The sequence below is a fragment of the Athene noctua genome, chromosome 1 (genome assembly GCF_965140245.1).
Source record: "Athene noctua chromosome 1, bAthNoc1.hap1.1, whole genome shotgun sequence".
Taxonomy (NCBI): domain Eukaryota; kingdom Metazoa; phylum Chordata; class Aves; order Strigiformes; family Strigidae; genus Athene; species Athene noctua.
In genome coordinates, this window is record NC_134037.1 from 232,478,066 (window position 1) to 232,494,022 (window position 15,957).

Here is a 15,957-nt window from a genome sequence, read left to right on the forward strand (position 1 = left end):
TGTTTGAAGAAGGGGGAAGGGTTTGCAAAACTGAATCTTAAGTGTGGAGTTTTCTTTGTGCTATGGAGAGAAAAATCTGATGTTCTTGTAAAGCTGATATAAGACACTTTCAAACTTAACTACACAAATCAAAGAGTTTTAGAAGACAAATTAACACATAAAATGTTTAAAGAGGCATTGTGAGGAAGAACTTGCTTCTCTTACGATGGTCAGTGGCAATGCACCAGACTTGCCTTAAACACACTATAATGGCAACAAACGGTCTACAAAACACAGCAGCTTTGTTTTGCTTTAACAGATAAAAACAAGTTTATTTTGTTTTAAACAGATTGAATGTCCATTTTTCATAGACCATTTAGAAAGCACATTGCTATGGGCTTCCCAATGACAAATACATTGAGGCACCAGCAAGTGACAACACACTTTGTACTCCTTGACATGGATGAAAGAATTCAATTCAACTTTTCTTTTTTCTACCTGGAAAGAGAAATGCCCAAGAAAAATATTTTTTAGCCCTACTTCCCGAGGATGAAGTTTAAACAATGCTCTATCTGCATCTTCAAGAGTGACTGAAACTGACAGAGGACAGAGTCCCTTCATTTTCATGGAAACAATTAGCTGAATAAAGGAGAAAAATAATAAATGTCCCACGGTTTGAATGGTAGGTACTCAATCTTGCATCAGAAAATCCACGGAGCAATCACTACCAAAGGAGAAGCTGCAGAAAACAAGAGAAGGTTGGCTCCACACTCACACCACCACCATTTATGTGGTTGTTCTCCCCATGCTTTAGTATTAAAAACACCCCAACTCAGGCAACTCTTATTTACTGCAAGCATACAGTAAATACAGACATGCTTTCATTGGCAACTGCTGTGACAACTGATCTTCACACCACAGTATTATCTTAATAAACTGTCTCTCAGCCCTAAGGTCTTTGTTCTCATATAAGTGACCTACAGTTGGTCACCCTGCATCTTACACAAAGCATGACAAGCACAGAGGTTATATGAGTTAATTGCATAGTGACTGCAAAAATAGTGTGCTTTCTTCATTTCAGCAATGTGGTCTTTCTCTACTGAAAACAACTGGATTTACGCTGTAATTCCAGTTAATGACAGAACTGTATATCTAGATAACTCTATCATTAGTTAATGTTACCATCACATGAGCTTATCTGTATGGTATTTTGACAATGAGATTCGAGTTAAACAGTCTCCTCTAGAATGAAGACAATATTGGATTAACTAGGTAACTTGCTACACATTTAGAAAATGAAGATGAATTTCCCTTTTATAATGATATTAAAATCCTACAGAATAAGAACCAGATTGTAATCTGTTATTGTAGTGTAACTCATTAATATCTCTTGAATTGCTCAAAATTTAAATCACTGGAGATCAGAATCTGGCCCCATATATCCTAAAAGAACATTTGACTCATTACTCATGTAAAAAGGATGCAATCTCCAGCAACACATAGTGCACAGAAATCAATCTGTTTCCTAGGAGAGCTCAAGATTCTCTTCCAGAAGAACTCGTATTCTGGTACTCCTAATATATTATTTTTATTGGTCTACATGCTACTTTTGCTACTAGCTATGGAGTGAACATCTGGAGAAAAGCAGAAACTGAGGTCCATTATTCAGTTTTTTCCCTGCATGCTTTCCAGAACTCAGGCAACTTTCTTCCTCTGACCAAAGACTGCCACTGGAAATAGCGTAGGAAGTCCATAAAGCTTTTACTAGCTAAAACACAAACCACAGACTACGAAATTCATTTTATAACATGATTATTCCTCCAACATGGTCCAAAACTGAAAGCATGCTACTCTAAATAAAATACACAGAAATGTTGCAGCTGAGTCACAAGTCTCTAAACAGCCTGGTCTACCATTCTTTTAGTCTACTTTCAGTTGTGCTTTAACAGCTTGGGATATGTTTACATAAGCTTTTTGAAGACAGGTTAGTTTTCTCTCTGCCTCTGCTTTATGACGTTTTTGCACCAGCCAGCGCTGAACCTTAAGTTCTGTTATCACATGTGAAAAAGTGCATTTATCAAAATGGTTGAAGCCTAACAGTGCAACATGCCAAAAAACCTCCACATTGAGCTGGGCAGGGAAGAAAGTATTTTCAAGTCTGAAACATCCATGTTCAGCACCAGTGTCTCCTATAACTTGACTACTACATATTCCACTGTTCTGACACAAACAAGGATAACAGACTGATCATCTGGATTTCAGTTTAAGTTATAAAACCACACTCCTTCTGACCATCCCACTTCCTTTTATCCCACTCACTGTACAGCTTGGTGAGAATCACAGACAAATAGCACTGGAAACAATTATGCAACAGGATCCATTGCATCCTTTAAATACAACACAGTTATATCTACCATGTTCTTCAAGACTCCCACAGTGTTCACACAACTCATTCTAGGACCCCTCTGCATCCTTACAACTAGACAAAAAATCCTAAACTTGTTGTTTCTTGCCCAGTATTCAGCCTATTATTTTTACTTTACTGTGGGCATTGCAGATTTTTTTTCCTTGTATGACAAACTTCTTCCTGTTCTCCATCTTCATTCAAAGCATTAATCTTGTCATTCAGTATCTCAGCTGCTGAGGCCTCCTTCTGTATTTTGCTCAAATATTTGGTGTTATTTATTTGCAAGTTAGAGGAAGAAAGTTTCCACTTTAACTAGAGCATCATCAGGCTGTAGCTGGTCAAAATCCTTCTGAAACCATCATTAGTTGCCTTCCTAAGATTACCGATTTCTCTGGGGAGTATCTTGCTGCATAAAAATTTCTTACAAAACTTGCGTTCAATTTCAGTTTAGATAAAAACTGCATTATTGAGGACCACAGAGCAGAGGGAAAAATAATGACATGATCTTCCTCAGAAGATGTCCAAGAGTAACTGAAAGAAGGGAGCATAAATACTTTTTTCCAACCAGCTCCTAATGACACACGTGGTTCTTTTTCACCGAGATGAACTCAGCATCAGGACAAACCTACTTCAGAAGTCCACATTTCAATTTGTTTCTGCCACTACTATACTTGCTCCTCAGGCACTTACAGAACACCTCCTTGTCCTACAGTCATCCCATGGCATCCCTTAGAGACACAGCTGAAAGTGTTAGAAAGGTCTGCATTTTTCCTTGCACGGATGCTTATAGCCACTCTTTGAACTCTTCTCATATTCACTGAACCACCTGGCGTCAATATAAGTGCTGTTTATTTTAGTTCTTTTCCTTCACCCATTTAACAGCAAACCAGTGAATTTGAACGTCTTTTAAAAAGCAGTACCCACAGGCTTACATCTCACCCTATACTGCTCATTTTGTGTTATGCTGACAACAATGTTAGCACAAAAAGAAGTTTCTCACCAAGTTTGAAGTCTTCATTTTCCTAGAGTTTAAAATAGGAGTGGCTGTTGCTCTTTGTCTTCCCTGATAACAAAGACAAACCAATTCCTCTAGAATAAAATGTTGAAGAGCCACTGAAACAACTAGAACAGTTACTTAAGTGACCATCACAGCTATATTTCAATGATGACAGAGTTGTCAAAGCATCTCATCTTCAGGATTATCAAATTCAATCTTCTGCTTTCAATTCAATATTCAGTTTCATCTGGCAGCCCATCTGACATTGAAGAACCAAAAGAAACAGATTTTCTACATGATTTCAGGATGACCACTACTCTTTTCTGTCTAGCTATTTATGCAGCATTGATACTTTAGGTATACAAGAACTGTTTGATTACAACAGGTTGACTGTTTCACTTCACACTACTCCCTTTATTCTTGAGCAAGATGAGCCTGAAAATTATTACTTCTATCATTTCTATTTTATTTGTAGTATATAGTAACAAACACAATCAACTTTGTTATTATGGAAAACGTAAACCTAGGTGCAAGATTGGCAAGATGGCCTTCTACAACGGTGTCCTGTGAGATGTGCTGCCTACTTCCATATTTGAACAAATGAAGCCTGCTCCGACCACACAGTTCTCCATTCTCTTCCTTCTCATCACTACCCATGGAGAGCGGATTACATTAAGCAGCTACTCTGTTCTTTCATTATCAGCGAGCCTTCTCTTTCTTTTTCCCCAGAGATTTTATGCAGTTACATAATCTCCGTTAATATTTTCCAAGGAACTTAAAAAGAAATTCCAATTTTTCAGCCATTCTCTTTTACTTAAAAAATGTTAATAGTTTCCTTTCCAGGTTGAAATTACAGCTACCTTGTATTTTGCAAAGAAAACAATAAAAGCTACACATTACATATGTTTAGCAAAACGATACATAAATTAAACAAATGCATCGTGAAAAATAAAACTGCAAAACCCAGCTAATGACATACGCACCACACCTGGTTTCACATGTTTTCCTGTAATAGTATTAACCTTACAGAACTGGCAAGAAACTGGATAGCTGAATGGACTGGCAACAGTACACATGGGCTTTCACCTGGAGTGTATCAGCCCAAGTTTAGCCCAGCTTCTCTAGGAACTGAAAACGCGTGTTCTCTATAAGCTATTGATGACATAAAATGGTAATGGCTATCCAGTTCATACAAAATGGGAGATTACATTGCAGAAGAGGAGTTATCAGGATAAACAGTATTTACTCTTACTGTTAAGATATGAATAGCCCTGAACCAAAAAACTGGCGAAGGGTGCCTTCATTTGCTAAGACAAAATTAACCTAAGAGATGCTCATTTTAGGACAGCTAATGGAAAGGCAACATAAAGAAGATTAATCAAACGTACTTTCCAGGACCTTTAAGTTTTCAGCTTTCATATGTAACAGGCTCTCACCAACACCTCCATTTCTGTTCTGCGTGAAGATGGTGGAAGCCAGATGTGCATGTGCAGAAGAGCCATGAGGATGCATGCATAGACCACCCATTTACAGCTAGTAAATATGCACAAAGTGTTTGTTCACTTCCAGCTGCCCATCATCTGCCCTCAGAGGATCATAGACACACACTTTTTTGATGCATCTATAACCACACTACCCTGGGCTGTGAACTCAGTAGATTTCACTGCTAAGCAAGGGTCACACCTCCAAGGAAAACTCTCAATAAACTAAGTGGATCACTTATTTGGTAAATGCAACTCTTTCTTCTGAGTCAGTGTTGAAGTAATGCCAACATCCATCATAAGTCATCAGAAGAGATTAATCCATGGATCTCTGCCATCAAAATACAGGCCTCTACCACTGCAGAATGAGAGGGAACTGCTTCACTTGGTACAAAATAGCAAGCTCTTATTCTATATGCAGAGGAGCCACTGAATTAGGATATAACACAATTTCACAGAATGTCAGACCAGCAAATTATTAGGAAGCAATCTGCTACTTTCAGATGAAACAAACTTTGTCATTGCTGAAATACTTCTTATAAGCGCACAAGTACCAGTGCCCGATCTAAGAGCGTGCTCACATTCTGATTATTGTACTCCACCTCCCTAAATTCACCTCACGCCTTTATCAGCTACTTCTATTTCATTTCTTCTTTGCTTCCCTGACAAAATGCTTCCTAACAGGTATGGGTGAGTCTAAACAGAGTTGTAAAAAACACCGTTAAATCCTCACCATATTCTATCACAGGCAGAGCTGTTATGTCCTGAAGCATTTTTACACTATGTATAGGGCACAGACCCCTTTAAAATCTGCATAAAGTCAACCTGTCATACCAAAATAGTTGTATGCTATCCACTCTAGCCATGGAAGAACTGTTCCTCATCATGTATTGATGAAATCTAGTAAACCAAACCCCACATCCTAAATTCTAACACTACGTTAAAAGTACCTGTATAAAAATGCTTTAAAGCCTCATTTAACTTAAATTAATTAAGTCCAAAAATAAAGATCTATCAATGGAAACAGATTGTAATTAAGACTGTTGTGGACCTAGCTTCTCCCTGCAAAGGTGACAGAATAATAATCTAACATTTACACAGTATCTTTCAGTCTAAAGGATTCCACCCAAGAAGTCTGATCTTAGACATACTTACACAAAAGAGTGTTACTAACATACAAAGTAATCTTAAATAAACTAATCTACTCAATTTCATTACCAGCAACTACCAAGATTGGTCCACACAATTGTATGGGTTCTTTTTAGCTACCTTATCCATCCATCAACAAATTATTCACCCATCAAAAAAACTGTCCCTCTAACATCAGTAATGCATTGGGAACAACTTCAGTCTTAATTCTTATGTTCACCCTAAAAAAAACCCCTACCTCCAGCTTCGTTCAACCTCCTCTCAGACCTCCATCACCAACACTACCAACCAAGCCCCAGAGATGAATGCCATCAATGGCTGAACCTGGCTGACCTGTCAGAGGATTTGTTTTTAAGCAGTCACCTGGGATGTATTGGGAATGTACTGGTTTTTAATAGACGGACCAACTTTTTCCATTTTATTCTGCACACAAAAGACCTAAACCTGGCTTCCACAACTTTAAAACACCTCTTTCTTGCACCATCAAGAACTTAAACCAAATAGGTTAGTCTCACCAACCAGCTCTACCCCAGCTGTGCTTTCCGTTTTATGTGGTACTCCTGCAAGACCACTGTTTTAATCATTACCACACAAGGAAGGGTTACTCTGAATCGTTTGTTTCTACCTTATGGTTACCAAAATAGGCCTTGTTTAAACAGTTGGCTGTCAGGTATGCACAAAGCATGGCAGAGGGAAATCCACCTCCTCCTCCGCAATTGGCATGGCTGTTAGAAAACATTCCTTGATGATATCAGCCTGCACAATGATTTTTTTTCCTGAATACTTGCTTCGAGTAAAATGAATTACAAGAAACCAGTGCAATAACATCATTCCAGCCAAGGGCTCCTCAAGAAAACTGCCATTAGACCTTGAACCTGCACCTTGCCTGGCTAAGTCTTCTTCCAGTCTATATGCATAAGTGAGACATTTAAACCAATGCACGCTGGGAAAGATTATCCATATGTCTCTCCTCCTCTCCTAGCCTCTTCCAGAAAACACACCACTGACGGCTGTAGTCATCAGGACTTGCACTGCAGACTAGCCAGATCACAGGAGACAGCTGTTATGAGATCAGGGCATCATGATGGGGGGACAGGAAGGAAGCAGTAGAACCTGCTATCCATCATTGATACCTGATGGCAGTAAGCTTTTTTAGATGACCAAAGCAAATGCTGCAGAAACGGTCAACAAACAAGAAGCTGTCACCTCTGTGCCCTCTACACACCATGATAATCATTGTTTTCAAAAGGGAAATCAAACAAATGAATAAACCAGAGCTGGTTGACTAAAAAATCTACTGTGGCCAATCCTTGCACATTCACCATCCCACCATGGACTCATTGGTTCATATGATGACCCTGTTCCAAGTCAGGCATTTTTAAATCGCAAGACCCAACTGTCTTGGCACTGGAACTGCCTGGCCAAAGTACAAACATTTCGGTTTGAGAAAAATCAAGTCAAGGATGGTTGGCCCAGTATCTGACCTAGTTTCTCTTGTAACCTTTATCTGAAACTAGAACAAAACAGAGACATGAAGGGCTGTTAGATCTTGTACTCCATCTCCTTGAAAATGCAGAATTGCCTCCTTCAGTGACCTACCTACTCTTACTTTAAACATCTGAAGAGTCATGGGCTCTCACTATACCTGGACTAATATAGGCTCCAATACATTTTTCTGTCATTAATTTTTTGTCCAGAATTAATCCTAAACTTATTTCTTCAATTTCTCCATTTAGTTCTAGGTATCTCTCACATAAAAAAAAAAAACAGATTCCTTTGACTACAATGCAGTTCAAATATCTACATGTAGTTAACCTGTCCCCCCATATTCAGTACCAGCCTAGAAATATGTCTATTTTTTAATATTTTCCTTCAAACTAGTTCCTCCACACCCTCATGTATTTTGTTGCTCTTCTTTGAACTTCACTGAAATTGCCAACACCTTCCTGTTGATACGATATTCAGAGTTTTCAGATGCGTTCATGGCAAATTCTTACAGAAAGGGAATCCCACCTCTTTGTTCGTGGACATGGTACCTTTTTCTTGTCAGCTCAAGCAAAAACCATTCTGTCTGTAATCAAGTCACGCTGCAGACTCATGTATTACTTCCGGCTGGATCTTAATTCTAGATCCCTTCTGACATCACTATTACCTGTCAGTAACTTCCCAGTTTGATACTCCTTGCTTCATGGACTTGCCTTTTCCCCAAATTTGTTCCCTTCACTCTACTATCCTGTAGGAATTCTCCTGAAGTGCTGTTTACTGCAAAGCAAAGACGTTAGTTTCAAAGGTTACAGGTTTTGCTCAAGGCCCCTATTCAACAAAGCATTTAATTACATGCCTAACTGTAAGCACATGCTTAAATCCAGTTGATCAACGGCAAGCAGAGATGAGCTTAAGCATGCATTTTAAAAAGTTAGGTATGCAAGTCAGTGTTTTGCTGAACCAAATCCTCAGTTTCTGTAATCACTTGGATGGTTTATTTTCCATATTTGGCAAGAATTGACAGCTCAATGCTTTTATGTTACAAGATTTAAAAATGAAGCTTCAAGAGAGCCCAAAACTGACATCATGTTTTTGTTCCTTTCTTAAAATAAGGAAATAAATACCTAAGTAAATATGCAACAATACAGTAATCATTAAGCCTATAGGATTTAAATGTGCAGGAAGTAACTCTATATTTTCATTACTGCAGTAGCCTCTAAAAAAAAAAAAAAAAAAAAAAAAAGCCCTGTGAAAAATTTGAAAAGGCACATGTATCTCACAAAGATATATAGCACATTCCCTGGTAGCTCACTAGCCGTGACTGTCATTGCATAGTTAGACAGAGAGAACAAAGCTGTCCATTTCTTAATTCCTATCTACCAAATGCCTTTATATGCAATGGACTTAACTCACCATTCCATGAAAGATTTTTAGGGGGAGAATGGGGAAGAAGGTACTAGTCTTTGGTTTTGGTCATGGGTTGACTATTTCCATCAGTCGCCAACCCACATGACAGCAGATGTAAGATTTTACATTCATCACCAACAACAAATGCAGTTGGCATAATGGGAATTTCATTGAGAGTATTTAAAATCACTTCCAAATGTCTTCCATTGTTTACACACAGAATACTTCATGACCTTTCTCTCCCCCTTGTTTTTTGTTTGTACTTTTTGTTTTCTTTGCCTTCCCTTATTCTGCTGTCTGGTAAACACAGGCAGAGACTAAGTGGGGACTGCAATTAGGCAGCCATACCAAGCTTAATCTGTGGACTACCTAATTGTAAAATTCAAGGTTTGGGAGGAGTGCCATCTGAGAAAGAAACAGAGAAGAAAAATTGGAAAATGACTACATCCTCTCAATCCATAAAGCCTTCCAAAATTCAATTAACATGTTCTAAACTAAACCATCTACACATGCTAAGGCACTAAAATGCATCATTTCAAATATAGACAAGAAAGTAGCTGCTCATTGATATTTATCAGAATTTAAATATTTGCTGACCATTCCACTCCCACCCTTTTTATTGAAGTGGCATGTTTTTATGCTTTTGTACCTCAGTACTTGAGATGAATGAGAAAAATACCTACAGACAATATAAATAAATTGTATACAATTATAAATAAATATGCAATGACTGCATATTGGATCTGTTAAATAACAGTGTGAACCCCAAAGTCACTTGGAGAACACCATTACCACACCTAGCAAAAATACTGTTGTTGAATAATGCATACATGATTAGGTTTGCCGTCTTCTGCACAAGCAGATTTTTCTTGTGATTTCATAGTTTCTCAGATGGAAATAATATCTTCACTTTCACAGATTCACTGGTGCAACAAATAGGAAAACTACCACTGTTTTTATTTACAGTGTGATGGCTGTAAATATTGCTGGATAGCAAGAACTTGTATGTAAAACTCTGTGAACAACTTTTTGCCACTTTCTCCTATGAAGGACGGGAAGGTGGCAAAGAGACAAAAGCGCAGAAACTCCTCTCCTGCATTGTGCATACAACTACTCATCTGAGCCTGCTCACCTCCTTTCCTTACTGCAGCTCAGCATCTCCAGCAGCCTTCTAAGCACTAACACCTGCTGGAAGGCTGAAGCCCGCCAGGCAGTACGTACCCACACCGTGTTAGATCTACAGCTTGCACTAATGGATTTTTTCAGATAGATGGCAGTGCACAAAGTGCATCCAAGATTGGTCCAGGGTCGAGATGCCATTTCAATGCTCAGACACTTTAACTACAGGTATTACTGCATTATCAAAAGCACTTTTAGAATGATCATGGCTTAGGACCCAATCCTGCTGCTCTGTGATAGCTCCAGTTCTTTTGAAGGGGTGAACTGGGTGCCAAGAACATAAACACAGCAAAGCAGCACTCAGGATTTTACTTCACATTCCTGTGAGCGGCAGAGGATTTTTCTTTCAATACATTCTAACAAATGTAGTTTTAAAACACAAAGCTAAAGGATGGCTAACAAGACAAAGTCCAAAAAGATATTGCATACCGGATACAGGAGATTATAAATCTCATTTTTAAAGGTCTGTTATAGCACAGATTTAGAAATAGTCCAGCAATAAGAACAGGGTATTTCAAATCGCTCTTACTGGCAAAAATTCTACAGCTACTACTTAATTTTGTGCCCTCTTCATTATAACAGACATTGTTATCAAGCTAGGAGAGCAGAGTGAAATTTTAACCATTTAACTGCACTTACCCCAGCAAATCCCTTTCTCACAAAAGGAAAATATTAACAAAGCAGCTGAAACAAATAGGAGAAAACCTCACTCCACAATTAGTAGTTCTGTACCTACTACTTGAGGGTTTCGATATATAGCTATCATAATGTGGAAGCATCCACCATAGTTGTTTTCTGTTTGCAGTAGGGGGTTGCTAGGAAACAAAATACTATTGTCTGATTTCATGATCTATTGCCTGGTTTGCCTGGCAATAGAGTCTTCTAAATCTATTACAGGATTATTTTCTATTTTACAGAGAGATTAAGACTAACATTAAAACACAGGCACACAGAGAGGAACAGTAAAAAATGCCTCAAAACTCAGGGGGAAAGATGTATATAGTCCAGGTTGAGGAAGACAAACTATCCTGAGGAAAAATGAACTTAAAGCAGTCTGGTGATATTCATATACGCACGCACCCACACGTGTATCAGCGTTCCTCGACTGTATCTATAGTTTTGCCAACTTGTCAAAGACTCCCTTGCTTCCGAGCATACAAACTGTTCTCTTACTACTGGAGAGCAACCGCACGCTGCAAGTTCAGTTAATACCACACGCTGCAGAATGCCTGGTGCGGGCGAGCACACATGCCAGAGTCATTTTTGTTCTTGGAATTCAGCTCAGGGTTGTTTCAGTCCCTTAATTTCTTTATGTAATCATTTTTTTGCACATTTGGATAGATAGGAGAGCCAAAAACAATTCCCTACTCTCCTCCTTCCCCTCCCCCCCTTTCAGTTGCAACATAAATAAACAAACAAATAGATGGATATATAAATAAAAGCATCAGGAAAAGATATCTAAAATTAAAAGCCACAATAGCAAACTTCACATATTAGTAGTGTGGCAAGTCTTTGTAAAGTGAGAGATTAAAAGGCTATTAAAACCAGACAAACGTGGGTGCCTATCAAGGCATCCCCACAACACGACATGAGACCTCAACAGCAAAAAACAACAATACTTAAAATTTGAGAAAGCGATGAAGACAGTTCGGCACAAAGCCATAGAAAGAAAGGTTTTAAATAAAACCTGCAGTGGTTATTACTCTTTTATGTATATCTACAATTTCACACCATGTACAACATATACTATCTCAAAGTCCTTTCAACTTATTTATTAATGCCTATGTATTTCATCACCTCACTTTAAATTCGGAAAAAAATTAATGAGGTACCCTGCAAAAGACATCAAAGCTTTTGACACAGCAAAACTTCCAGTTATTAAAAAAAAAAAAAAAAAGTAACAACACGCAACATAGAAAATACACAATTCAGAGGAAGTATCTGGGACCTTCTTGTCTCTCCTGCCCAGAGATGGATTTATCGTCTCTAACCTTCCTTTCAGAAACCAGGAGCCCGTACCGAAAACCACGTTTAGAATTAAAGAACAAAAGAGTAAAATGCAAGAGAGCTCTTTCCACCCCAGACACAAGCAACGAGAGATGGACACGACCCACAACCAACCCCACTCCTCGCCAGGGTAGGACACGGCTATTCCCCAGCTGGGAACCCGCTACCATAACAATGCCGGTTACAGAACGGTGCCCAGCACTGCCCCTGTCCCTCACCGGCCGCACACCGCGATCCTGTCACCTACAGCTTCGCTGAAACCTGTTTTAAAGCGCTCGCTCAAGAAACGGGGAGGAGGAGAGGGATGGGACAGTCACCTCCCGAGCTGCCACCAAAAACTGTTGTGCAAACGGCTGGGGGGCCGCCAGAGTCCTCGCAGCCGCAGCCACCTCACTCTCGGGGGCCGAGCAAGGGTTGCAAGCGGGAGCGACCCCGGGGCCGACCCCGGCTGCCCTGGGTGCGCGGCCCACGCGGGTGCGCTGCCCACGCGGATGCCCCGTGGGGAGGCTGCCCGGCGCGGCGCGGCGCGGCTCTCCCCGGCGAGGGCAACGGCGGGCGCGGGAGCCCCGTCCTCCCCGCCGCTGCAGCAGCAACTGCAATTAAAAAAAAAAAAAAAAAAAAAAAAAAGGAAGAAAATAAAAATAAATAAATAAATAGCCCGCTAGCGGGAATGGGAAAATAAAAACCCACCCTAAACAGGCGGACCCCGAACAACAACAAAAAACGGGCGCCCTGGAGAGCAAACTTTCTGACTCACGGGGAGAGCCGCTGCCCCGGGGGGGCGAGGGGGGCGGCGGGCAGCGCCGGGGGCGGCCCCGCGGCGCCGGGGGAGCGAAGCCGGAGCCGGGCGAGGCGGGCGCCGCCGGCGGGGCTGCGGCGGGGCCGGGGCAGCGCGTCTCGCCCTGCTCCCACCGCCCTCCCCGCCCGCCCCGTCCCTCCGCAGCGCCTCCCCGGCCTCCCCCGCCGGGAGCCGCCCGGGGCGGTCAGCAGCCGCGGGACCGCCGTACCTACCGGCTGCCGGTGCGGGGCCGCGGAGCAGCGGGAGCCGCCGCTGCCGCCGCCCGCCCCCCCCCCTCCGCCACCTCCTCCTCCTCCTCCTCCTCCTCCTCCGGCGGCTGCCGGGTCCGTCGGCGCTGCAGCAGGCGGAGGACGCCCCGCGGCGGCGGGGAGCGCGGGGCCGGCGGCGCGGGGTGCCGGAGAGGCGGCGGCCGCCGATCAGAGGCAGCGCGGTGCCTCGGTCTGTGCGTGTGTGAGTGTGTGTGAGTGAGTGAGAGCGAGTGTGTGAGTGTGTGTGCGCCGGGGAGGGATGCTGCAAGGGACCGAGGGAAAATTCTCCCCTCCTAGCAAAGCCGCCGACAAATGGCAAGGCAGGTGTGCAGGGGAGGCAAGGCTCCCGGAGGAGGAGGAGGAGGAGGAAGGGGGAGAGGGGCGGTGAGGAGGGCGGGGAGCGCACAGCCCGGCGGCGGGAGCAGCCGCGGGGCGTCACGGTGTCCTGGGGGCAGCGGCCCCGCCGAGAAGGTCCCGAGTGCGGCCCCTGGGGCGGGCGCTGCGGCCGCAAGAAGCGGTTGAAGCCCCCCCCACCGCCGCCGCCGGCTGCCGGGGGGCAGCGCGCCCCGCTCCGCATGAGGGCTGGGGCGTCGGCAGCGGGGAGCGGCCCCTGCAGAGCCGCGGGGACGGCCGACGCCCCACAAGCCGGGACCGCTCCCGGCAGAGCATCCTGCCGCAAGTTTTCCCGGAGGCCTCCCCTCAAACACACCCGGCCGCCGTGCACAGCGCCCTGCGCGGCTCTGGGCGCTGCACCCCATCCGATGGGGTTGGTGCTTCCTCTGGAAACCCTCCCGCGGGAAGTAGTTGCATGCCTTCTCTGCGGAGATAAGTTCTCCACCTCCCAGTTAGCTGTGGCCTAAAACCAGCACCCCTCAGGGGAAACCCTTGCTACGGTGTCTGATTTTTTTGCTTATTCATCTCCGAGGCAGGAGACAGTCCTCAGGCGTGGCAAGAGCACCTGACCTCACCTTTTTCGTCCAGGAAGCCATGGGGTGGGTGGCCAAGGACAGCTCTTCCCAGGACAAGGTGCTGGGCCCAGGGGGACTGGTGGCACCAAACGCTTCCCCCAAACTAAGCGCTGCTCCCAGAGATGCCGCCCGATGCCTTGTCCGAGCAGAGAGTTACCAAAGGCTTTCATGGCCACTTCTCGGCTCCCACAAAAGGTGCTTGATAATCTGAACCCTTCCTGGTGTTGGAATGGGAAAAGCCTGTTCCTCTCCCGCCCTGAGTTACCATGCAGGGCTGCTGTAAGCAGTCCCTTTCCTCCGTAGAGACGGTTGTGATTTAGTGCCGGAGAAAGCCTTTGAATGCCCATTTATAATACTTTTCAGCACACTTCTAGTTGACGATTAGTTGGTAAGTGAAAAGTGGTTGTGGCTGAAAGGTGGAAACTAACATCAGATATTAAATATTGCACGTGGCAGCTATGATTTCTAGTGGTAGAAAGAAAATCTGATAGAAAAATCACCTGCCTCTCTTTTCCCACAGTACTTCTTTCACCAGAGCAGTACTGAATTACATCCGCTGGTATTGGGCTAATTATATATGCTCACCAGCCCATCGGCTGGGGTTTACCAGGAAGCACACTTATGCAACAGAAGCAATTTCCACACCACTGGGCTCATCTGATTTAAACAATACCGGCTTGTGTTGCCTCTGTGTGTAGGTTTTTTCCCTTGGCTGGCAGGGTTAGTGTCACAGCTTCAGTTTGAGAAGTGACAACAAATAATACTGACACAAATTATACCGAGCAGCACAAGGACGCACGTGGAGGACGAAACATGGAAATTAATGCACTGGTTTAGGTGTTGACTACCTCTGCTGAGGAGCAGGAGCCGCCCTTGGCCCAGCTGTCCGGATGTGGATTGCTTATTTCCTGGCTGGTCCTTGCTTTGCTTTTCAGTGGCAGTACAGATCGCTGAATAAAGGAAAAGTTGCTGGAGACATTTCTGTTAAATGTAGCCCTGATGAAAATAAGATGCAATTATAACTTGGGCATCCTCTTCTATATTATTTACAGTAAAACACATCTTTTTAGTCTTTTAAAGCACAGGCCCTAAGCCTGTTCATTCTTAAGCAAGTGCCATTTAAAAGGCACGCAGAAAACTTCTGGGGAAGTTCATGTGCAACTCATACTTCACCTGTAGTGTAAATTAGCTTGTGAAATCAAGGACTAGTTAAAAAACAAAACAAAACAAAAAAAAAACACCCAAACAAAAAAACCCCACACAAACTCCAGTGTCTGAATGTATTTAAGTCTGTTAAGCCTTTATCTGTGTTAAATTAGGTTCTTCATCTCCCTCTCCTCATGCTGAATGCAGTTGTACTTAGAAACACACACACCCCAACACAACACAGATTAAACACACTCTTCTTGACTGTTGCATAAGCCTTGGTTGATATAAAACAGAGGTAAAAGAAAGTATCTCTGCCAAGATGGTCTTGTTTAATGTAACTGACTGAAGCGTGAAAACATTTTTGATGAGGTTATTTCATTATAGCAATTTAGGGTTGTCCCCTCCTTCCCTCCCACAGAACTAGCCAGACAAGTGCATGCAAACAAACACATATGTACAAATCTGCAGAAGGTGTTACCTTCTTTGCATGATCTTCACTAAGACTTTCAGCATTTATTTGCTGTTTGTAGGTCACTACAGCGCCTGGTTCCAGCCAAGACCTCACTTTGTTACATTCTGAATAGCTTTTGGGAAGTTGCTGGCTTGACCCCGAAGACTTTACAGTCTATTTTTTTAATAACTGAAGGATTTAAATTGTTTTTAATTTATAAAAGGATTCATTTTAGCTGTCACATAAGCATG

At 42.8% G+C, this 15,957-nt stretch overlaps 2 protein-coding genes across 10 annotated transcripts in view; both read right to left on the reverse strand.

The window, feature by feature from the left end:
• ENOX1 (ecto-NOX disulfide-thiol exchanger 1) overlaps positions 1–13,154 on the reverse strand; it is a 380,057-nt gene extending 366,903 nt beyond the window's left edge. For 7 of the 9 annotated variants that reach the window (XM_074912668.1, XM_074912637.1, XM_074912684.1 and 4 more), the window contains exon 1: positions 13,103–13,154. The gene's annotated coding sequence lies outside the window, so the exon portion shown is untranslated. Of the gene's footprint in view, positions 1–12,309; positions 12,827–13,102 lie in introns of those variants that run through there. The other 2 variants (XM_074912622.1, XM_074912605.1) reach the window with 2 other exon arrangements.
• Positions 1–15,957, reverse strand: part of CCDC122 (coiled-coil domain containing 122) — a 46,105-nt gene that overhangs the window by 3,323 nt on the left and 26,825 nt on the right. The gene's annotated exons all lie outside the window — the stretch shown is intronic.